At 40.0% G+C, this 25,853-nt stretch overlaps 1 protein-coding gene and 1 long non-coding RNA gene across 7 annotated transcripts in view; one reads left to right on the forward strand and one right to left on the reverse strand.

The window, feature by feature from the left end:
* The window catches only part of PTPRK (protein tyrosine phosphatase receptor type K), a 546,322-nt gene that overhangs the window by 475,024 nt on the left and 45,445 nt on the right, over positions 1-25,853 (reverse strand). The gene's annotated exons all lie outside the window — the stretch shown is intronic.
* Positions 3,543-25,853, forward strand: part of LOC106558822 — a 51,837-nt gene continuing 29,526 nt past the window's right edge. Inside the window, exons 1-3 of the long non-coding RNA XR_005353912.1 lie at positions 3,543-3,625; positions 3,931-4,001; positions 11,675-11,843. This is a non-coding gene — a long non-coding RNA (uncharacterized LOC106558822). The remainder of the gene's footprint in view (positions 3,626-3,930; positions 4,002-11,674; positions 11,844-25,853) is intronic.

The following is a 25,853-nucleotide window of genomic DNA, read 5'->3' on the forward strand; positions in this document are numbered from 1 at the left end:
TATCTAAATTAGCAAGTTTTTACTGCAATGCTATTAAAGTGAATGGGAAAAAAAAAAATAAATGAACCCAAAATGGGTATATTTGCTCATTTGAAATCTCATTATAAATTCTTATCATTAAGTACACTCATTTTCTTCTAGCCTTATGCCAATCCTCTGCTGTTGTGACCTTGAGAGCAGGACTACTACAGATAGGAAACTACCGTTCCCACTTAGGTGCTACAGTAAGACATTCTCAGAATTTGAAAACAAGCTCACCTTCCAAAATTGAAAATAAAAAATTAAAATATAAGCGGCTTGTCCCACCTTAAAAATAAATAAATAAAAATTTTAAAATAAAGGTCTATCACTCTGTGTAAGTGCCCTGACTCCAGAATGAGCAGAATCAGATTCAAATCCCAGCTCCTCCACTTGTCTCAGGATGCAATCCGAGGCAAGTTCCTGCCCATTTCTCTACCTCTCCTTCGCTCTGTAGTCCACGAGGAGATCGAGAGTAGCTACCTCCTAGGGTATTAAAAGAATTTGGCTGTGACGATGCACGTAAAGCACTTATTAGCACAATGTCAGGCACAGAACAAACCTCCGACTGACGCCGGCAACCATCATGACACAGTCCCACGGTGGATTCTCACGAAGGTCAAAACAAGTTTTTACAAGTTGACTCACACCCTATTGTCTATAGTAATAATTAAGGTAGGGAAAAGGTATGTAAGCCCTCTTGGGAGAAGAGGAAAACACAACTATCAGTGGTTATGTGAGTCAGGGATCTCCAACAACACACAACCACTGGGGATGGACAATGTAATATCCATGTATATACTTACATAACGACAGGACGACCCCATGGGTGTGCGTAGGTACATATTTACAAAAGAACTTACTATAGGAATTGGCCTCCACAACCACCGAGGCCGAGAAGTCCCACCACCTGCTGTCTGGAGGCTGGAGAACCAGGAGAGCCGGCGGTAGGAGTGAGTCTGAGTGTCGGAGGCCTGAGAACCAGGGCGCCCAACGATTTGGGTCCCAATGTAAGCCCGAGACTTGGGGAAGCAACAGTGTAAGCCCTGGTCTGAGGTGAAAGCCCAAGAGGAGGAGAAAGATGGAGGTCTCGGCTCAGGCAGAGAGTAAGCTGGCCCCTCCGCGCCTCTCGACTCCTGTCACGTTAGGAGAACAGATGGACAACCAGGGACCACCCCTCCTGTGCCGCTCGGCGCGGGCGCATGGAAGACCCAGGCCACGGGGTCCGGGCCAAGGCCGCGGCGGGCGCTCCTGGCAGGGCCGGGTCTGCGGGCGGCCAGGGGCTGTCGTCCACGGCACACGGGGCGGCTCGGACCCCCCCACCTGCCAGGCTGGACTCAGAGGGTCGACACTCTATGATGCAAAGTCTACATTTAAAACATATGCTGGGTTTTGAAAGCAATCCGGGAGAGAGAGAGGGAGAGAGCGCGAGTTGAGCGCGTCCGTGCGCGTGCAGGCGGGCCAGCAGGGAACAAATGCCCTTCGAGTCTTCTTCCTTAAGCTGCTACTAGAACTGCAGCCTTTTTCCTGAACTCCTTGAAAGCGGTACAGCTTAAAATTCCTAGGGGCTAAAAAATAATCATATCATCAAAACACCACTTGCGCTGCGAGCCGGCTCCTCCCCGGGCTGTGCTTCAGCGCTCTCGGGAAGATGACCGACGGACCGGCACAAAGGGATGGGGGCCGAAACCGAGGCAGACCCAAAGGCGGGGTGATCACAACAGGTGGGAGGGAGGACACCCAACAAAGCGCCGCGACAGAGCCAGGGAGAAAGTCAGCGGGCTGCGCCCGGCCCGAGTTGGCCTATCCTCTGGGTCCCGACCACATGTTCCTTTGCTGGATGAAACCCTTTGCCACCTTCGCCCTGGCGGATCGCTCCCCGAATTCTTCCCCTCGAGCAGGCAAGCAGGGACCTCCACGGCCCCGCCCCCCAGTGGCAGGCTCTCAAAGCACTGGGTGACAGTGGTCTTCTCCACTCGGGCCGCTGAGTGAAACGCGAACCTCCTCTGCAAACAGCCGCACGGACACAGCGGGCAACGTCTCAGCAGCCGGCGGGCCACAGCCTGGGCCCGGTCAGGCGGCCACACCAAATCAGCCGTCACTGTGGGATCTGTCTCCACAGCGCAGAGTGACAGGGCTTCTCCACCCTGGAGATGGCTCTCAGATAGACATCAGGACAGCGCATACAGCTACCGCTATGTCTTTGAATACGTAACTCGCAAGCTGCACAGCGTCCTCACCGGGGAGCCACCTGACGCGGAGCAGCACACCTCCCAGGGCCTCAAAAGAAGTCAATGAAGACAACAAGGGAGGTAGTTCCAATTTATACATCGTAAGTCATCCTCTTTGTTTGTTTGCTCATGATGAGTCATTCTCCTGAAGACAGATGAAAACAAAATGCTAAACCTACGAAACTCAAAATCTGTTCTGAGAATCCAGAACGCCTAGACAACCCATCAGGACCTAGGGTGCCCGGGATGGGGCGGACCCTGGGAGGAGAGGGACAGGCCCGTCCTCATGATCCACTCAGACAGGCGGAAGCTCCAACACACACACAGGGACGCAGGCTGCATGACAAGTCGCAACAAGGGCCTATGGCACGGGGAAGTACCAGAAGCTCCCTTCCACTCACGAGGGAAGTCAGTGTGTGGCAATCAGATCGACCAGTTTCCCCGGAGCATGAGCCACGAAGAGTGGGCAGGGCCACGCTGGGAACAGGCGACAGCACATGAAGCCCTCTTCACCAGAGCACAAGGTAAGCTAAGAAGGAAGGCAGCGTGGTGCAAACCTGTGACACTGCCGGCCACGTGGTGAAGAGGAGCACGTGTCAGCGACGTGGGAGCCGAACGCTGAGGCATCGCGCAGGAAAGCACCGCACGGCCTGCAGATCGGTCGTACCCAGGACTTCACAAGTGAGACGCCTCTGACTCTGCCCCTCTGGACCACTGACGACTGCCTGAGGCTTCGCTCTTCTACACTTTTGGGTGAAATAGGGACACCTGGGTGGCTCATCGGGTGAGCATCTGCCTTTGGCTCAGGCTGTGACCCCAGCGTCCTGGGATCGAGTCCCACATCAGGCTCGGAGCCTGCTTCTCCCTCTGCCTGTGTCTCTGCCCCTCTCTCTGCATCTCTCATGAATAAATAAAATCTTTAAAAAAAATAAAAATACAAATAAATTTCTGAGTGAAATGAGATTCAAACCCCTACTTGCAACTATCACAATGTATATGTGTCTTCGTGCATGTACGTGTATATATGCATAAAAATAGAAGAGCGGTATTCATATACTTTTATGTATTGTTTATATTTTCACTTTAGAAGTATGAATAATTCCTTTTTAAAAGCTTAAAATGATTTCCCAAAGATATTTCCATGTCCCTTTCTTAAGGACCGGTGCCTTCAGTAAGAACTCCCAACCACCCTGTAATCCAAATTCTATCTGGTCCTGCAGTGAAGTCAAATGTGAGATCCTGACATCAATTTGTTGCCATGGAAATAATTGAGATGTCAATGTTTGTGCATTATGACTGTACTATAGGAGCAGATGGGCTGACAAGGGGGAAAAAATCTTTGCAAATATCTCTCCAATAATTAACCAAAGTGTCAGGTATTACTTTAAATTTACGTTATTATAAAAACTTGAGAAAGATCAAGTTGAACAGTACAAAATACAACCAGTTTCAACTTCTGAATTTTTACTAAGGACGAGATTTTTAAATCATACCAATGAAAGGGCTTGCATATTCTTTTATCTGGTTGATTATGTTTTCTTGCTTATTGTACCACTTTTGTGGTGCCTAAAAATACCCGTAACCAAGTAACTCATCGAGCCAACCATTTACAATATAATATTACTAGAAAAAAATGTATGTCTGGTTCTATATCTGTGAATGTCCGATGAATTTGTTCCAGAAAATTAGCTATTTGAATACAAAGACCAAACTCCTCTGGATCCTCCACAGTACTTAGCCATGTCTCCTGGGGTAAGTGAATGAACAGTCATTTGTGCATTCCCTTATAGAGGATTTTTTCCTTAAAAGTAACAAGTAGCAACATACCCAAGTAAAATAGGCTGGGCCATCGTGCATAAGTGCATGCAGACATCACCGGCACTCTCCTAATCTTCACAAGGTATTGTCATTTGGAACCTCTTACTGTGCCACCCACGGTGAGCCCTTTTTATCCAAACATAAAAACGTTGTTCTTCCCCATTGTGGGCTAATTATGCCATCTGTTTAGCCACAGCACTATTAATGTCACCTCCTCAGCATTCCCACACGCACTGCCCTCCGACACCTTCTACTGTCAAACGTGCAAGTGGTAGACAAGGCAAGGAAATCAGTGTCCTCATTTGTATTCTCAATTTTTTGTGCCTGGGCGACGCTACGGTCTCCATGAGGAACCCGAGCATTTGGGTAATTCCTCTCCATCCCACCTTAGTTTAATGGTGCTAGATGTAAAGATAAACAATAACAACAACAACGACCATCAATCCCCTTCTCTACACCAAAATGAAAAACTGGAAAAGACATAAATGTTTTAGGAAACAAACTGGGATCAAAGTCAGGAAAGGGAGGGAGATGAAGAGTAAGTCATCTGATAATCACTGCTGAGCTTTGAAATTAAGTCTAGCAGCTTATTTTTTATATTATAAAATAAAAACAAAATAAAGTTAATAAAAAGGTACAGGGATCCCTGGGTGGCGCAGCGGTTTAGCGCCTGCCTTTGGCCCAGGGCGCGATCCTGGAGACCCGGGATCGAATCCCACGTCGGGCTCCTGGTGCATGGAGCCTGCTTCTCCCTCTGCCTATGTCTCTGCCCCTCTCTCTCTCTCTCTCTCTCTCTCTGACTATCATAAACAAATAAAAATTTTAAAAAAATAAAAATTAAAAAAATAAAAAGGTACAAATACCCTCATAGATTAGAGGTATGGAGCCCTATGCCTACTATAGATAAATCAGATAATTCCACACTAAGAAATTAAAAATATAACCTCAGAAAAGATCATAAACTAGATATCTGATTGTTGACTAGAGGTAAATGGCAACCTTACTTAAATTGCTCACAATAGGAAAGCATACCATTTGAAAGAACCAGCACATTTTAAAATGTAAAACCTTGTTAAATTTATGAAAGAAATCCATTATACTCATCTTCTCTGGAGCTCTATACCTATCTCTAACACCAATAAAAAGGCACACACAGAATAACTTTTCTCGTGGCCGTTTAAAAATAAATACATTCTTTTGATTAACAAAGCTCACAAATTTTGGAAATATACACATTTACCTTAAAATTTATATGCACACAGCGGTGCCTGGATGGCTCAGTCTGTTAAGCATTCTACTCTTGGTTTTGGGCTCTGGCTATGATCTCAGGGTTGTGGGACCAAGCCCCACATCCCCACATCCCCCCATCAACCACATCCCCCCTCATCTGGCTCTGTGCTCACAGGGAGTCTGCCTGAGATTCTCTCCCTCTCTCTTAGCCCCTCTCCCAGCTCCTGCACCTTCTTGCATATGCCCTCTCTCTCTAAAATAATAAATACATTGTTTTAATAAATATTGTTTTAATAAATATATTGTTTTAATTATATGCACACAGAAAGCTATCCTCATAGCTTAAAAACTGGAACATTTAAAGATGGGTACTAGGAGGTAAAATGATCAGGAATGTGTTACAAAGGAAGAAAGGGTATTAATGCTAAATTTGCAGAGAGCTTTGGTAGAGTCCTCATCTGAAAAATGAGGAGGATGGATTTCATTAACTCTATGTTACTTAAACTAGAACATCCAAAAAAATCAAAACAACTCCTTATAGATATGGTGCCATACTAAGTAACAGACCTAGTTTCTACAAGGGACAGGACACGGTACCAACACTTGGCAGAGTTCAACATGTCCTGTAGTTTTTAAGCCCACTGCTAGAATGGGACAAAAGAACAAAGGATGAAGGCAGGACACCCACAGCCACCAGTGCACCTTGTTCCACCTCACACCTCACCAAAACCCACCCTGGAGGCGAATGATACATACAGGCCAACCTCCCACTCTCCAAGTCCTTTCTTAGGGACTCCGGAAACATGGCTTTGAAACCACTCTACCCAGAGCTGCCATCACAAAACAAACTGACATCCACAAATACAACAAATAAAGTCATTTGGACCAATAAAGAAGCACAGGTCCTCAGGTTGGCTCCATCCTCTACAGGCTACAAGAAGCTACTATTATTCTTTAAAATTCTGCAAGTAATAATCTTTTACGGGTTGCCATTTCTAACAAATAAGTCATTGGTGGTGCTTATCTATCTAATGAACAGCATCACATTGAAGACAGTAGTAGAGTCTTAGTCCATTTGAGCTGCTATAACAAAAGACCATAGGTTGAGTGGCTTATACACAACAGAAATTTATTTATTTATTTCTCACATTTCTGGAGGCTAAGAAATCCAAGAACAAGCCACCAGCAGATTCTATGTCTGGTGAGAGCCTGCATCTGGGGTCACAGATGGTTGTTCTTTTCATGGTGTCCTCACATGGCAAAAGGGGGCAAAGAAGCCACCTGGGTCCTCTTTAGGAGGACACTGAGCCCAATCATGACAATTCTACCCTCATGACCTAATCACCTCCCAAAGACCCCACCACCAAATACTGTCACACCAAGGGTTAGGTTTTAGCATACAGATGATGTGGTGATGTCAACATTCCATCTACAGCAAACAGTCTATAACTAGTTGGGAAATATACAAAGAAGTAGAGACTCATAACATATAATTGATTATATATTTGTTATATGAGCCAATCATGGCTTGAAAATCATGGAGAATGATTTTTTTCCTTCCAAGATAAGTAATCATCAAGGATAAATAGAGTTGCAAATTTGGGGTTCCTTGCCCATTAAGTCAGGGTACAATTTGGGAGATTACAAAATTCTTTAGGAGAAACAGAGATTACAAGATTCTCTAGGAGAAACAAGTCAGTCCTAATTTAATTGAGCCACAATCGCAGCTGATGAAAAACATGTACAAAAAAAGCCTCCTCACTGAAAATGCTAAACATCTGTAATAAATGATAAAACTTATCAAATCTTAATTTCATTTTTTTGCATAAGATCAGAAGGATCAAAGGGGCAGATGGCACTTGTCAAAGTTTATATTAATTTTATAACTATTTATTTATATATTTAGTTCCAAGATAAGTAAAGGAAACATCTCAAAATGGTGGACAAATATTAAAAATGAACACTTAGAGATATAAATAAAAAATAAAATAAAATAAAATAAAATAAAATAAAATAAAAATAATATTTTTTTAAGATATTGTCATTTGCAGCCATCTTTAAATGAAAATGGTGAAAGGAAAAATACAGCTTGAAAAAAGTTTTTCAAAAAGTACTTTCCCAGTAATCTTTTTCATTTCTTATAATGGACCAATTTAATCAAAATGTTTCTCTTCGACACCCAGATCCATGTATTGTCCAGGTGTTAGGAAAAAAATACTTATATGCACTGGTAATATAAATAGATATGTGTACCATCTGAAAAAAAAAAAGACATTTTTCTCCTTTGTTGTAAATATATGCATACGAAACCCAGATGTCCTAATGAAAAGCCACAATTCATCAGATGTTGGAACATCACAGAGGTAGAAAGGAACAAATAAAGACTATAAAAACGCATTAAAATGACATTGAAATACATTTGCCTAATAAGTCCCCGTAGGGGGAAAACTGCATTAAAATATCTGTTCTGCGCATACACCAATTTGTAACTGCTTACAACAGTCTCAACACGCTGATTTTTTTTTTCATTTTTTTATGATGAAAGCACCTGACTACTACCAACATTAACAAGAAAATACACTTAATTTCTAGGAAGGCGAGGCTGATTAATAAAGATAAGGCAAATTTGCCCCAATCAGCAGAAAAAGGGGAGCAAAACACAAAACAAAACCAACCCCTAAGACTGTGATGTGACAAAATGATCTAGCATGTATTAACAACTTTACTGACATATAATTCTCATAACCATAAAATTCACCTTTTTAATATAGTGTACAATCCAGTGGTTTTTAGTATATTCAGAGTTGTGCCACAATCACCACTACGAGATATTACAATTTCATCTCTTTTCCCAACCCCCGTCCCCACCCCTACGTAACGACTGATCTCTTCTCTGTCTCTGCAGACTTACCTATTCTAGACATTGCACGTAACTAAAATCATATAGTATGTGTTCTGTTATGACTGGCTTCTTTCATTTAACACGGTGTTTCTGAGGCTGATCCATGTGTTGACATGGATCAGTGCTTCATGGCTGCTGTTGCTGAATAGTCCAACTAACACTGATTTGTGAAGGCAGTTTCAAGAGATCTGTCGGTTTTCTAATTTCTGGACTCTGTGAAAATATTGCGGGCCAAGAGATGCGAGGACAGAACAGGAAGAAAGGTGTCCTATGAGCATTAGTTTTAAAAAAAAAATCAATCAATAAAACAATCTAGAGCAGCATTCTCCAATAGAAACATAATTAGATCCATGTATGGAATTCTAAATTTTCTGGTTAGCAGCATTTTAAAAGTAGAAAGCAGATGACATTTAATTCAATCTTTTATTTAATCCAGTATACCACAAAATATTATCATGTCAATATGTAATCAATACAAAAATTGAGACATTTTACATTATATTACATTATCCTCATTTTCTTCAGTAGGTATATAATTATATACCTATTATAATATAATAGGTATGAGATGAAGAAAATGTAACGTAAATATATAACATATATTTATTAATATAAATATATATAAATAGTAAATATATAACTAATATATAACTTAACTTTGTCACAGGTCTCACTCGACACTAGCCACCTTATAAAGGGTCAGAGGACACGTGTCTAGCTGCTAGACTTACAAAGTCGAGTAACAGGAGACGGACATCAGGGATAAAACACAATGGTTAGAAAGGATGAAGAATGAGAACCAAAAAAGCAAAAATAAAGTGGAGAATTTAAAAATATCAAAGGCAGAAAAAAGGCAGTAGATTTTAATTCTTGCGTTCAACACACTTTGAGCTGCACAGCTATGGCCCCTACGTCCACACATGACTTGTGTAGAATTAACTTACCACCTGGGTTACCGAGAAGACTCTACTGGAAGGTACAATATACACCCGGTCCTCAACAAGACATCATCGAGAAGGAAAGAGAAAGCGTTCCTTAAAACCCTAAGTAAGAAAAGGGTGCCTCCAACATGGCAATTTCAGACAAAGTAATATGGAAAGAGTCCCAAGGTAGAGGAATTCATTTGCAAGCAGGAGGACCTACGACGGCCCTTCCAAGGCCATCCTGTAGTCTATGCTCTTTTACACCTGACACATGTGTTATTTATTTTTAAAGATTTTCTTTATTCCTGAGAGACAGAGAGAGAGAGAGAGAAAGAGAAAGAGCACAAGCCAGGGGGTGGGGAGAGGGAGAAGCAGACTCCCGGCTGAGCAAGGAGCCCAACACCAGGCCCCATCTCAGGGCCCCGAGATCATGGCCTGAGCCGAAGGCAGACAATCCACTGAGCCATTGAGGCACCCAAAGTTTACTTTAAATAAATGACTTTGTCCTTGAATTCCATGACAAACTTAGAGATAAACTAAAGTACACCTGGAATGCAAGCACCTCTTCATTACTACATAATATTTTAGGCCAAAGGTCAAATTACAATAAACATGAAAGTTTTATATAAACAGTTGTTTTGATGTGGAATCATTTAAAAGGTCACAAATTCAACTATTACATTGGAGACGCAGTCTAACCTCTAGATGGAAAGAAAATGCTAGCTCATAAATGAGGTAAATACTGACATGGAAACCAAAACAAATTCCTTAAGATCCCTAGGACTTCTGAGAAAGAAAGGAGTATAGAAAATTGTGGGATCTGCCTTAGCAGACATTAAAGAAAGCTAAAAGTAAGTTTGGATAAAACCAACAAAGCAGATCTCTGAAATCTCAAAAAAAAATTTTAAAAGATGCTCTACAGATAGAGCTGGAAATCAAAAGTAATAAAGTAGCAATCTTTGAACATCTCATTACATATTTCACAAAAACCCCCTTAGAAGAAGCTTTATTTTAAAGAAATATAAGAGCTAGTTCGAGCACATTCCCCAGTGAGTACCTGCAACACCAGAATAATCAACTCTTCTAACTCATGACAAAGAAGACAACTCAAACAGTGACACCAATATTTTTTTTAATTTAGAAGAAAATAAGGTCATTGAGGTTTGTTTTTTTTTTTTAAGACCACAACAACAACAAAAATATTGCCAGTTCACATGTGTGGGAATAAGAGAGGTCACAAAAGCTATGGATGGAAAGATTAAATCCAATTTGTTCTCTCCATCTCTTGGGTTTGATTTTTATGCTGAAAAAAAGGGGGGGGGGGGCTTTAGAATTTGCCCCAGGCAGGCCTACACTACTTTTATGTATTAAAAGGCCCTGTGCAAAGCAAATAAGGCCCTCAGTAAAACAATCAAATAAAACTTATATTTTCCAACAAATCCAATTGCTAACTTAAGTCAATTGAGGGTAAAAGAACAGCTGAAATGTGCAGCGGGGGGCAGGGAGAGGTTGTGATGGTACAGAAAAAGCTCAACTTAAAACAAGTCTCCAAATATAAAGTAATAATATATAATCAGAACTTTTAAAAGATCATGAGAAAGAATCTTGGGTAAACAATTGATATCCAACAGCTTATTTTCCGACAAAGAGTAAAAATAATTGTACAATATTTGGTATTTTCTAAATTCATATTTGAAATTCAAATTCCATTTGTCACTACTATAAGGGTTTATAAATAGCTCAATTTCAAAAATCTTTTTTTAATAAAAAATAAATTTAACGACTAAGAGCACGATCTGTGGAAAAACAGTTTTAAATATTTGGTTCTAATTACAACCAAATCCATGTCTATACCATGTTTCAAAAAAACTAAAAATTCTGAGAACTTTTACCTGCTTTCTAATACAATCAATAAATTGCAGAGGTGAAGCTGGTTTCTAAGCACTAGTTCACTACTAGTCAGGGCCAACTACATAATGTGACCAAAGCAAGATGAAAATGAATGCCCCTTCTTTATACAAATAAATAAATCTTTACCTTTATCTTTCTTTTTTCCTGAAGGTCTCAACCTGTTGTCATATTTTTCATTTGCTATTTAAGTCAAACTCCCAGGTGTGCGAATACTCATTACAGTGATTACAGACCCTCACAGGTGTTGGAGGTCCTGTGCTATACACTCAGAAGCAGGAGGCACATGCTAGAGTCAACCATTGCACATCTATACTCCCTCCAGGGTCAGAGGAATCACTGGGCTTGGAGGAGGGCAGGAGAGCGAGGGGTCAAAACCCCATCCCAAAGAGGATGGGAGGTACTGGCAGGTGGACCACATGTCAGGTGAGGATACCATTCACAAAACCCAAATCAAAGAAAAAAAAATAGTAAAAATTTCAGGACAGCAATCATGGGTCATTAACTCCCCATGAGGGCGGGCCCTCTTCTCAATTTCAGATCCTGTGTGACTACTCTGATTACTTGCCCATCAAACAAGGCTTGGAAATGGTTACTCAAACCAAGGGAAAAAAATGACTAAATGTTTTATTTTGTTGTAACAGCTCCTGCCAGTTTACTTGGTCAAATCTGCCTTCCTGGTATCCCCCTCCGTCTTCATCAACGCCACAATTACAAGCAGGAATGATCTGAGGAGTGTATGAGGATACACTGCATGTTCAACATCCCAGCCACCATTTCATGTGTCGGACCAGCCATGAACTACAAAGCAAGGTAGTCCTAAAATTTCATGAAGATCCTGGGGCTCCTGAGTGCCTCTCTCAGTTAAGCATTCGGCTCAGGTCATGATCTCAGGGTTGTGAGATCGAGCCTTCTGTTGGGCTCCACACTGGGCATGGAGCCTACTTAAGACAGGTTATTTCCTTCTCCCTCTGCCCCTTCCCCCATTATCTAAAATAAATGAATAGAAGACCGTAGTATATAGGCAGGAAGAGTGACGATGAATATATCAACAAAGAGTTTTGCATTTCTTAATTTAGAAAACAAATCAACAATTTATCTATAATTACACAATTTTAGCTGAAGTACCTCCTGTACGGAATGTACAAGGGACTCCTACTGACCCTGGGGTAACAGCTGACGGTAGGTGCACTTTAGGCCTTTGGAGAGCATAAAACGACCATAAATTGAGAATCCTTGAAAGGCAAAGAGACCAGAAGGCAAGTAGGTTCTTTCCTAATAAGTAGGGAGAAGAATAGTATGTAAGGTCAGATACGGGGACGTTTAAAAAATAAATTATTTTTATTTGGGGGTGAGAAAATAATGATTTTATGAGTTCAAGGGAAAGGGACTATGGCTCATTCTAACAGAACACACGACCGACTATGCAAACTAAGATGAATCAACAAAAAAGGCAGAACTTGCCTAAAAGCAATGTGCGTGGTTCTTTCCTACGGTATTTAATATACATAAAACGTGCATAACACAAAAGAACAAAATAATACAAATGAAATGCACCCTCAAATAATGTCAGGGAGACTACAGCTGAGACTAGACTAAGACTCAAAAAAGATACTAAAAGCAACAAAAGAAGCTTTTACTATGGCATTTGACACAAGAGAAACAAAGATGTTCCAAAAAAAAGAAAAAAAGGATGTCCATATCAGGACAGAAGTATTGTTCACAACAGCAAATCCTATTTTGCAAATCTCATTCTGTTTGGTTTTGAGAGGGGTAGGATAAATATCACAACGAATGAATGAATGAGTGAACAAATGAGTAAGAAGACAATAAATCCTGCATTTAGATGAGAATTCCATAAAATAGCAAATGACCACTTCTGGTAAGTTTAAGTATTCAAACGTAGGGATGGCCTAAGTATCCACCGATGAAGAATTATACCTATGATTAGAAAACTTGCAGGTTCACACCACGGAAACCGTTTGGCCTAAAGTCACTGATGACTTTCGTACCACTTGTGCCACAGACATTTTTCAGCCCTCACTATTCTTCATGCTTCATCAGAATTCAACACTGATGATGACTCCCTCTTCACATTCTTGGTTTCCTTGATGTAAATCTACAAACTTCCTCCAAACGTTCTGGTCACCCTTAGGTCTGCAGATTTATCTGCCCCTTACTGGCCACTATGTGTTGGAATTTCTCATCGGTGTCAACAGCTTCCATTTTAAGCCAACGCAGATACGCCATAAATTCTTTGACCAAACATCTCCTCCACACTCTAGATCTACGTATCCAATTGTCTAATTGATCTCTCAACCTGCCTGTCGCAAAGGCATTTCAAACCCATCCATATCTGTGCCTCTGAGCTGCACCCCCATCCTCACCCTCAAACACGGTCCTCTTCCAGACCTCCCTCTCTCAGTAAAATATCTCCTCTCATCCAGATATGAAAGCCAAGAAACAAAAATGCCTTCTCACTCTCAACCCATCACCCAATCTTGAGATTTTAATCTTGTAACTTGCCCTCAAATCCATCATCACCTCCTCTCCGCACCCTCCAATACTAACCCAGGGATGAATTTCTCTTTCACTCAGATGACCGCAGATGGCTCTACTCATCCCCCCATGGTCAATCCTACCTGCTCCTGCTCTACGTTGTCACCAAAATGATCTTTTGAAACAGAAATCCACTTTTATCACCACCATGACCCACCTTGTTAAAACCCTTTAATGATACAGTCCTCACCCGGGACACCACCTTATTCTCCATCCTCATCTCCCTCAGCACTTTCTCCCATTCTACACTCCGTGAACTCCCACACCCTCCAGCCACATAGTCTTTGTAATGTTGTCTCCTCAAACTTGAATGCTTTGCCGTCCCCAACCCATCTCTCTCCACGGTATCGCATCCTAGTTACCCCTCTGATCACAGCTCACCTTTTGGGGGAAGGTCTTCCAGATTCTCACAGCTGTAGGTACCTTAATGTGGTCTGATTAACTAATTAAAATGCACCTTCCCAGGGTGCCTGGGTGGCTCAGTTGGTGAAGCATCTGATTTGGTTTCAGCTCAGGTCGTGATCTTGGGATCATGAGATCAAGCCCCACGTCAGGCTCCACGCTCAGTGTGGAGTCTGCTTAAGATTTTACCTCCCTCTTCCTCTCCCTCTGCCCCTCCCTCCACTCAGGCGCTCTCTAAATAAGTGAATACATACATATATACATACCTAAAATATTTAAAATACTAAAACTAAAATGAAGCTTCCCCATTAGACTATAAAACACACGCAGTCAGGGACTGAATTTGCTTAGATTCTGTATCTACCATGTAACATAATGCCAGACGATTAGCAGACACTCAGGTTCTTGTCAAGTAAGGAAAGGCTGTTCTAATTTGAAAACTCTTACTCGACGATAAAGAGAATGACACTTTTTATTGGTGGTTGAGTCATCAGGGCAAACTCCTTTGGGACTCAGTTTCTGGGAATATTAACAGATGAGTCTTTCTAGATTTACTAAATATATATATATGCAAAACACACATACCACCTTGGACAAAATTTCAGTCTGGCAGCATCACACAAATCTTGAATTCTAAGCTTTTAGTTAACTATAGTTTTCAGCATTAGTTTATTGGGCCCTTCATTTAACTGCCTGTCAATACCCCCACCTTTACACTTCCTAGCATGAAAGTTTATTTTCAAGCAGTATAATTTACCTCTATTTGGACTGATACCCTTTTCAGTGCTCAAGTTTATAATATTGTGGAACCTATTCTCTTTGATGTAAACTTTTGATGTAAACAAAATCGTTCTGTAGCAGATTTATAGACTCCCAACAAACTCATCAGTAATTCCAAAACTTCCCTGGACAGCATCCAAACCTCCCCGCTGGCCATTCGTTTATAGATGTGTCTGTTTATTCCCACCCCAAGAAACAGACTTGCTAGGGGCTTCTAGGTGATTTAGTTGGTTGGGCATCTGCCTTCGGCTCAGGTCATGATCTCGGGGTCCTGGGATCGAGCCCCACGTTGGGCTCCCTGCTCAGTGGGGAGTCTGCTTCTCCCTCTGCCTCTGCCCTTCCCCACAAATGCTCGTGCACTCTCTGTCTCTCAAATAAATAAATAAAATCTAAGAAAGAAAGAAAGAAGAAAGAAAGAAAGAAAGAAAGAAAGAAAGAAAGAAAGAAAGAAAGAAAGACTGAAAGAAGCAGACTGCTATCAGTTCTGTTCTACTTTCTTTCAATTACCTTTTACCCAACAACTATTTGGAACTTCCTTTTAATCAAAGATACCTCCAGCCCTTTGAAAATTTGCAGTGTTTCTATTGCAATCAGAAAAAAAAAAAAAATTCTAGAATCTTTGGACCAAACAGAAACACTACCTCAGGCTGGGGAAATTCAATACACACATGAAACACCTTTACAAAACAAAAAAGACTAATGTATCTGATTCAACCAATACGGTGCAAATTCCTTTCCCACACAAGTTCCCTTTGATAAATAAATCTTACAGCTTTGAAACAAGGTAGTTTGTGGTTAGAAATGATAAATGTACTTTTCATATCTGTAGAAAAACAAGATCACAACACCCACGGCAAGATGAGCACAACCAGACCAGTATCTAACCTTGTAAAAAACAGAAATGACCACTATAAATGACCATGTTCCTCCATTTATTTTATCTAGCTAGAATGCATATTAAGCCATCTATCAAAAAACAAAAGGTTATCTTGTGTATTTAGCTGGACGTGTATGCCAGGAAACGTTGCCGTTACACATTAATACGATAAGAATGTGCACAAGGAGAGCACACCTGATTTGCCCAACTTCTAATGACTTGAAAAATCCCTCCAAAATAATTTATATCCTGACCAGAAAAGCCACTTCCAATACAGTAAATTAAAATGCTAGCCATTTCTTATAATGTTGTTATTTATTAATGCGCTACAGTAGCTTTAAGGAGATGTTCTAACACAAGGGCTGAGGGTAGGGGAAGACACAGGAACATTAAACAATCAAATAAATTCATACCTGTGCCTCCAAGCATCCACTCATATTTTTATTTTAACATAAGTATTCAGATTATTACTTGTGATAGATTACAAGACAAAGAGGAGTTAACATTGCAGATGAGGTGGCTAATAGGCTGACGTGGAGATGGGGAGATGATCCTGCATAGCCTGGGTAAATCCGATGTAATCATCCGCGTCCTCGCACGTGTTAGGAGGAAGCAGCTGGGAACCTGAGAGGGCAGTGCCTGACCTTGAAGGCTTTAAAAGATCAAGAAAAGAGCCCTAAGCCAAGCGGTTGGCTTGGCTTAAACTTGCAAAAGACAAACCAATGAATAGAGCCTCCCGAAGAAGCCCAACCTTGATGTCAGCCCACTGAAACCATCTGACCTCTGACCTCAGGGGACGTAAGTTAATAAATTTCTGATGTTTAAAGCCACCACCTTTATTGCAATCTGCTGCAGCAGCCATAGAAAACGAATACAATACATTGCAATGAACAAAAATTTCATATATCCTGTCATATCTTTTTTAAATTTTTTTATATATTTTTATAACCTGTCATATCTAAGCACAATAATAAATTAACCATTTTACTTTATATACCTTGTAGTTAAACAAAAACAAAAACAAAAAACAACAACAAAAAAAAAACCTCACAGTCTACTTCAGACCTCACGAAAACACTTACTTCTACTTAGGTCATAGTTTCCTTCTTTTTAATATAATGGAATTTGTTAGAATGTTGTAAGGTTCCTTTGAGCTCTAAAGTTCTTTGTGTCCTTGTCTCATAAATGCTAATTATGAACAGTTGTCTGAGCTTTGGCTTTTTCTATGAAATCATTTTGTTAACCTCTAATGAGCTTTTGAACAAAAGTAGTCATGTTAAAATGAATCTCATGTAAGTTCACAAAATTATTCATAATAACCTACTGCTTTTCACTTTAGGTCCCTAACAATTTCTTTGCTTTACTATGGCACTTCTCTCATCTTTCAAAAAGACCAGTTCCAGTGAAGGAATGCTTCAGCTAGGAATTGCTTGCAGCTTTTTTTGTTGTTATCTCAGAAAAGACAAGGAAAAAATAAAACCAGAACAGGGCAGATTTTTGCTTATCAATAATTCTTAACACACAGATTTTTAGGGATTCAATAAAGCAGTATCCGGAGACGAAACAACACGTTTCCATTTTAAATGGCTAAAAAGCCTTCCCTGTAAACTTTATAAGTCCTGATTATATCACTTTAATGTGTACAGTTTAAAAAAAAAAAAAGTACTCACTTTCACTACATTTAACCATAGTGAATTTCTTTCTCTTAAAAAAAGAGTAAGCCACCCAACTGTAGAGAAACCAAACTAGGAGGGTTAAGCCACATTACCTTAAGGGCTAACTTAAGTGTCTTTTTAGTTGGACAGTCAAAATATCATTAGAATACATGGGAGTGCTTTCAATAAATACTATTGAAGGACATCATTTGAAAGTAAATTTTATGCAGCAATATTCTCTTGGCGTTAAATGAATTTAATGCAAGTAACTGTTAAGTCCAGTAGTTGAAAAAATTCAGAGTACACATATGCAACATTTTCTCATTCACTGTCATAAATATAACCAAATAGTAAAGGTTTTTACAGGATATCCAGTTTTCTGATAACTGTCACATTTGCTGTGTAAAATTTTACTGAACAAAATAAAATGCTTGATTCTCAATATATTTGAGAGCAGCAAATGAACACACACACAAAAAAAAAGTTGGGCAGAGGATTCTAGATATTATGGAAAATGAGCAGAAAAAGTTGAGACAGACCTCTTGCAGAAGAGCACCAAAGATGATTTGTAAAAGATCAAGCTTACAGAACCAGAGACTAAGACGGTGGTTTCCAGAGGCAAAGGGGTAGAGGAAATGGGGATACGTAGGTCAAGACATATAAACTCTCTCTTTAATTCTTTATTGAATTTCAGTTCGTTAACACAGTGTCATATTAGTTTCAGGTGTACAATATAGTGATTCAAAAATTCCATACATCACCCGGCGCTCATCACCAGTGCCCTCCTCAGTCGCCCTCACCTACTTCACCCATTCCCCCACCCACCTCCCCCCTGGTAGCCATCGCTTTCTGCTCTATAATTAAGAGTTTGTTTCTTGGTTTGTCTCTCTCTTTTTTATCCTTTGTTTGTTTTTTTTAATTCCACAAATGAGTGAGATCATATGGTATTTGTCTTTCTCTGACTTATTTCGCTTAGCTTTGCACTCTCTTGCAGATGCCAAGATTTCATTCTATTTTATGGTTGAATAATATTCCATTGTATATACAACCACATCTTTATCCATTCACCTATCCGTGGACACTTGGGCTGCTTCCATAATTTGGCTGTTGTAAATAATGCTGCAGTAAACATAGCGGTGCATGCATCCCTTTGAGTTCGTGCTTTGGTATTTTGGGGGTACATACCCAGTGGTGTAATTCCTGGATTGTAGGGTAGTTCTAGTTTCAACTTTTTGAAGAACCTCCACACTGTTTTCCACAGTGGTTGCACCAGTTTGCATCCCCACCAACGGGGCAAGAGCATTCCCCTTTCTCCACATCCTCACCAACCAATGCCTCCTGTTTCCTGTGTGGTTGACTTTAGCCATTCTGACAGGCGTGAGGCGATAAGTTTGATTTGTATTTCCCTGGTAAGTGATATTGAGCATCTTTTCATGTGTCTGTTGGCCATCTGGATGTCTTCTCTGGAGACATGTCTATTCATGTCTTCCACCCATTTAATTGGATTATTTGGTTTTTTGAGTGTTGAGTTCTTTATATATTTTAGATACTCTTTAACAGACATGTCATTTGCAAATGTTTTCTCCCATTCTGTATGTTGTCTTTTAGTTTCCTTCACTGTACAGGGGCTTTCTTATGTTGATGTGGTCCCGATAGTTTATTTTTGCTTTTGTTTCCCTTTCCTCAGGATACATAGCTAGAAAAAAATTGCTAGAACCAATATTTTTTTTTAAGATTCTTATTTATTTACTCATGAGACACAGAGAGAGAGGGGGGCGGGCAGAGAGAGAAACAGGCTCCATGCAGGGAGCCCGACATGGGACTCAATCCTGGTACTCCAGGATCACGCCCTGGGCCAAAGGCAGATGCTCAACCACTGAGCCACCCAGGCTTCCCAGCTAGAGCCAATATTACTGCCTATGTAGGATTCTCTTGTAGGATTTTTATGGTTTCAGGTCTCACATTTAGGTCTTTAATCCATTTTAAATTTATTTTCATACATGCTATAAGAAAGTGGTCCAGCTTCTTTCTTTTGCATATTGCTGTCCAGTTTTCTCAACACCATTTGTTTAAGAGATTATCTTTTCCCACTGGATATTCTTTCTTGCTTTGTCGAAGATTCATTGAATATATAGTTGTGGATTTATTTCTGGGTTTTCTATTCTGTTCCATCGATCTATGTGTCTATTTTTGGGCCGATTCCATACTGTTTTGATTACTATGATTTTATAATATAACTTGAAGCCCAGAACTGTGAGAACCTCTAGCTTTGCTCCATTGCTTTGGCTATTCAGGGTCTTTGTTCTATACAAATTTTAGAATTGTTTTAGTTTTGAGAAAAATGCTGTTGGTATTTTGATAGGGATTGTGTTAAATGTGTAGATTGCTTTGGGTAGTATGAACATTTTAACAATATTTGTTCTTCCAACCCGTAAGCATGGAATATTTTTCCAATTCTTTCTGTTATCTTCGATCTCTTTCATCAATGTTTTATAGTTTTCAGAGTATAGGCCTTTCACCAATTTGATTAGGTTTGTTCCTAGGGATCTTATTATTTTTGGCACAGTTGTAAATAGGATAGATTGCTTAATTTCTCTTACTGCCACTTCATTATTGATGTATAGAAATGCAACAGATTTCTATACTTTGATTTTGTATCCTGAAACTTTACTGAATTCATTTATCAGTTCCAGCAGTTATTTGGTGGTCTTTCAGGTTTTCTTACATAGTATCATGTCATCAGAAATAATGAAAGTTTTACTTCTTCCTTACTGATTTGGATGCCTTTTATTTCTTTTTGTTGTCTGATTGCTGTGGCGAGGACTTCCAGTACTATGTTAAATAAAAGTAGTGAGAGTGGACATCCTTGTCTTTACCTGTCCTGAGGGGAAAAACTGTTTTTCATCACTGAGGATGATGTTAGCTATGTTATTTTCATATATGGCCTTTATTATGTTGAGGTATGTTTCCTCTAAACCTGCTTTGTTGAGAGTTTTTATAATGAATGGATGTTGTGCTTTGTCAAATGCTTTTTCTGCATCTACTGAAATGATCATATGGTTCTTACCTTCTTATTGATGTGATGTATCATGATGATTGATTTGCAAATAGTGAACCACTCTTGCAACCCAGGAATAAATCCCACTTGATTGTGGTGAATGTTTCTTTTAAATGGATTGTTGGATTCAGTTTGCTAATATTTTGTTGAGGATTTTTTGCATCTATATTTTTCAGGGACATTGACCTGTAGTTCTCTAATTTTTTAGTAGTATCTTTATCTGGTTTTGGTATCAGGATAATGCTGGCCTCAAAGAATAAATTTGAAAGTTTTCCTTCCTTTTCTATTTTTTTAGAATAGTCTGAGAAGAATAGGTGTTAACTTCTTTAAATGTTTGGTAAAAATTTGCCTTGTGAAGCCATCTGATCCTGGACTTGTGTTTGTTGGGAGGTTTTTTGTTTTGGTTTTGGTTTTGGTTTTTTTCTTTTGTTTTGTTTTTTGATTACTGATCAATTTCTTTGCTGTTTATCAACAAACTTTCAATTACAAGATGAAAAAGAAGTTCTATGGATCTAATGTACAACATGGTGACTATAGTTAATAATACTGCACTGGTCACCTGAAATCCATGCTAAGAGAGTAGATCTTAAATGTTACCATCATACATACACAACAATGATAACTATGTGAGATGATGTATATGGCAACTAACTTGATCATGATAACCATTTTACAATGTATATTAACATCATCACATTGTACACCATTAAAAAATAAAATAACACTGTTTTACATGCAAAAAAAAAGAAAGCTGTTAAGTTTGGGTTAAGGTGCAATTGGAGTAGCAGCTGTAATAGGGGCTATATTATTGGAGCAAAGAGATGCCTTAAAGGGAAACAATTACAAATAAGTGAAAACAGAAATCAGAAAAGCATTGAATAGAAAAAAAAAGCCCTCCTGAACCACACACACTCCCCAAAAATCAGGCCAATCAATAAGTAGAAAATGGCCTATCTGAGAAATGGACCAAGCTAATGGAAGGTGAATCATATTCTTTCCTATTTTTAATCATAAGCTAAAGGTTCAGCAGGTATATGTGAGTATGTGTGGAATGAACCCTGGATATTTCTTATTGAGGTTTTAGAGCTAGGCTTTCAATGATTCGAACATAGCTGTGCTGATTATGGTTTCTCTACAATGATTTTAACTCAGTTGGTGTTTAGTAAGAATATACCAGAAGCAAATCCACGTACTACTACCTATCTTAGGAGAGGGAAGTAAAAAGTAGAGGAAGAGAGAGAGAAGATTTTAAAAAGGCCAATGAGAGAAACAAAAGGAGAGAAAGAGGAAGAAAAAGAGAAAGGGGGGTATTGAGGGAGGAAAGGATTGAGAGGAAGGTAAGGAAAACAGCAAAAATATCACCAACACATCCACATTTTGCTTTCTCCCCACGGCTTTGTCCTTCAAGAGAGCTCAAAGGCCAAATGAGGTTCTGCTGAGCCTTTGTTCCTAATTCTGTACTTTGTTTTCATCTCTCTCATGAATTCTGCCTTTTAAATGAATAGTCAGTCCCCAGAAGCCTAGTTTTGTAGCTTCTGTTTATTCACATGGTTCAGTATGTCACAGATGGTGCAACACTGGGAAGAGGTGTGTGTGTGCGCATGTATGTTGATCGTTAGTTTTGTCTCTTGCTTCCCTACCCACTTTAAGCAGAGGGAACTCTTTTAATTTGCTTTTATCTTTTTTATTTTGAAAATATCTCAAACTTACAGAGAAGTCGCAAGAATAATACAAAGAATTATTTGTATCCTGTTCTTTGTATTATTGGTTAGTCCTTTACTAACCAATTTTCAACACGCCATCACATTTATTTTCTCTTTATCTTTCCAAATGTTTTAACATTTATTCTATAATCCTATCCAACTTATGTGTGTTTCCTAAACAATTTGATAGTAGGTAGCATACAACAACATGTCCTTAATCCTCCAGTGTTTCCGTGGTATGTATTTCCAAACTACAAGAACATTCTCTTACATAACCTTGACGCTGTTAGCAAACTTGGAAACTTTAACATTGACACAATATGATTATATAGTGCAGGGTTCAGCAACCCTAAGGGTCAACCCCTGGCTTGCCAACTGATTCTGTGAAGACAATTTTGCTGGAACACAACCATGCCCATTCTTTGTGTGTTGCCACGGCAACAATGTGAACAATAACAAAATTGGAGAGTTGGTACAAGAGAGCCAAGATGGCCTACAAAGCCTAAAAAAATTTACTATTTGGTCCTTTACAGAAAAAAAAAAATTGCCGGTTACAACAGAATTCATAGCCCATATCCCACTGTCAACTAGCTCAAGTATGTCCTTTTTAACTGGATTTCCCAGTCTAGGATTCGATCAAGAGTCATGAATTGCATTTAACTGGCACTTCTCAGAATCTTCTTATATCCAGCACAACTCCTCAACCTTTCTCTGTCTTTCATGACATTGCCATTTTGTCTTTTCATGACATTGCCAAAATACCAGGAGAAAAGCCAGGTATTTTTTTTTAGAATACTCCTCTATTGGGCTTTACCTGACACTTCCTCATGATTCCATTCAGATAATGTGTTTGTCAGAATGCTACAAAAGTGATTTTACATTTCTCTCATGGCAGCAAACCCAGATCACACATCTGCCCCTCTTTAATGTCATTTTGATGTTCCATTTCTCCACTATAGGCACTATTTTTTGTCTTTGCAATGAACAAAAAACCTATAAGGAGATGCTTTAGGAGCATGTAAATATTTTGCTCTCCCTCAAACTTCTCCTGCCCCCAATTTGGCATCAATTGGTGATTCTTTCCCAAATCAATGTTTACTCTTATTAATTCAAAATGAAAATTTTTCCTAACTTGTGGCATCACAGAATCCAAGATGGCATCAGTTCGTGATTAGAAATCAGATGTTCATAAATACTAAACGACTCATCTATTACTCCCTATCTTTCAAGTACTCTTTAGGGAACTTTAGAACTTTTAGAACTCCTCAACTGGCATGGTCCTAAAGTCTCTCAGGCTACAGACCATTTACTCAGGCAAATGTTCTCAAGACTCAAATCATCAAAATTTCTTTCTCATCCGTATACAAAACCTATCCTGTAAAGCTACCACTTCTGTTCAAAAGCTGTGTTTTTAAACTTTCATTGCTTTTACTTTAGAATGAACATTCCCTTCTATAGTAAAAGTAGAGAAGAAACACCCACAACAGCTAACAGGAAGGCATGTGGCCGGCTCAGCCAGGGGAGCAGGTGACTCTTGATCTGAGGGTTGTGGCATCAAGCCCCACATTTGGTGTAGACATTACTTAAAAATAAAACCTTAAAAGAAAAAAAAAACTAACATGTTTTGGATAATATCAATTTTCAGTCTGCCCATAAATCATCCCTTTTACTTAATCTACCAAGGCTACAAATCAAGGTTAAATAATCACTATCTCAGGTTTGAGGAATTAAGGCACGAAGTTTACAGACTATCTTAATTTGCTGCAGCTGTCATAACAAAATACCACAGACTGGATGGCTGAAACAACTGAAATGTATTTTCTCACAATTCTGGAAGCCAGAAGTCTAAGATCAAGGTGTCAGCAGGTTTGGTTCCTCCTGAGGCCTCTCTCCTTCACTTGCAGATGGCAACCTCCTCACCATCTCTGTGCCCTAATCTCTCCTAATAAGGACACCAGTCATATGAGGTGAGGACCCAACATATGACCTCATTGTCTTTAAGTATCTCTTCAAAGGCCCCATCTCCTAATATGGTCACATTCTGACATACTGGGAGTTAGGACTCCAAACACATGAATTTTGAGGGGACACAATTCAGCCCCTAAGATGGTTCTATTTAAAATAACCGCCACTGATTTTCTAGGACACAAAACGATACCTGCTTATATACATGGGTCTTCTAATTCCAAGTGGGATCATAATGGTGAAATAAGTGAAAGTCATGTTCTGGGTGGAACCTGAATATTTATTTAAAGGAGCGGTGACATAGGGGGACGTGATGGCCATTATCAAAGAGATGAAGGCTTCTCACATGGAAGATGCATTTAGAAATTTACCCATTTTAATTTATTCACCAAAGTTTCAACCATGATCAAGAAACAATACATGTTTCAATGGATAAAACTATTTTCCAACCTATCTGACACTAGAAGGAAAATGAATGACCTCAGAAAATAGGATAAATGCTCAGAATAAACCATGGGTTGAAAGAAGGGTAGAGAGTTAGCAAAATGAGGCTACGCATTTGGATTTATATGTTCCCTTTCTCAAATGAAACTTAACTTTTGGACAGAAAGCTTTCGATGGCTCCATCCATAAAAATTTTAAAGTTTTCTCAACTTCTGCAACAGCTTACAACTCAGGATTGCCTCAGGCAGAAGCAAGAAGTGAAATATCTTCATCCCAATGGCTCAGCGTCATTATATTTTTCTCTGTAGCGAAGTGTATGCCCCAAACCGTCCATGATACAGCGGCAAGAAAAGACAGTGCTCAAGAAAAAGATCATGTCTGAGTGCTGCAAAAAACATTTAAAAGTGACTCAACTAAAACTGAAGCCACACGAGGCACTAACAACTTAAGAGCCACTAGTGCTTATGACAGTCCAGCGCCCAGGCCAAGATCGGTTCCTCACCTTTCCACGTTAACCTTATGCTGTAAAACTTAAAACGGACTCCTTTCCAGAACGTGGCAAGGCGACCCCACACGTGGGCAGGTGATGATACAGAACGAGCGCATCCTCTCTGGTCGGTTTGACTTTCAAGCCTTGCCTTTAGGGGAAGCTGAGTCAGAAGCACCAGCGCACAGTGTCTACAAAGGGGACCCAGCATCAGGCCCCACTGTCGTCCTGCGGCCTCGTGACCCAGGCCAGGCACACAATCTCTCCGTGTCTATTTCCACATTTGAAAAATGGAGATAATAAGAGGTGGTAAGCGCCTCACTTACTTGCTGCAAGGATTATACGAGATAATATATTTGAAGAGTGTCTTGTGCATGGAAACCGTTTAAGAAGGAAAGCTGTGTTCTGTGGGCAGCCGGGAGGCAGCAAACATGTCAGGCAGGGCTCACATGATCAGATTTTTGTTTCAGATCAACCACTTTGAGAGCCCAGCGCGAGGTGGATGGATTAGAGGTCACTCCTGCAGCCCAGGCAGGCGACCCAGTAGGGAGCCTCCTGCACTGACCACTGACCCTAGCCCGAGGGTCTCAATCAAAGCATCACTGGAACAGGAGGGAGCCAGAGACAGGCAAGCGGGACTTTAAGGAGACAGTGCAGGAGCTGGTGCAGGAAAGGAAAGAGGGAGAAGGATCAGTTGGGTACGTGCAACCAGGGAGGATTATAATCAAGCGAGCTTGAGAGCAAATAATACAACTGCTTTTAAACAGGGTGAGCTTGAGGTACACTTCGGGGCACCCCTGCGGGATACCGTCTTTAAAAGATCTGAAGCATCAACGGAGGGGACCGAGCTGGAATACCACTTTGATTGAGAGTCAATCGTATTTTACTGATGA

The sequence above is a fragment of the Canis lupus genome, chromosome 1 (genome assembly GCF_011100685.1).
Source record: "Canis lupus familiaris isolate Mischka breed German Shepherd chromosome 1, alternate assembly UU_Cfam_GSD_1.0, whole genome shotgun sequence".
NCBI classification, from domain to species: Eukaryota; Metazoa; Chordata; class Mammalia; order Carnivora; family Canidae; genus Canis; species Canis lupus.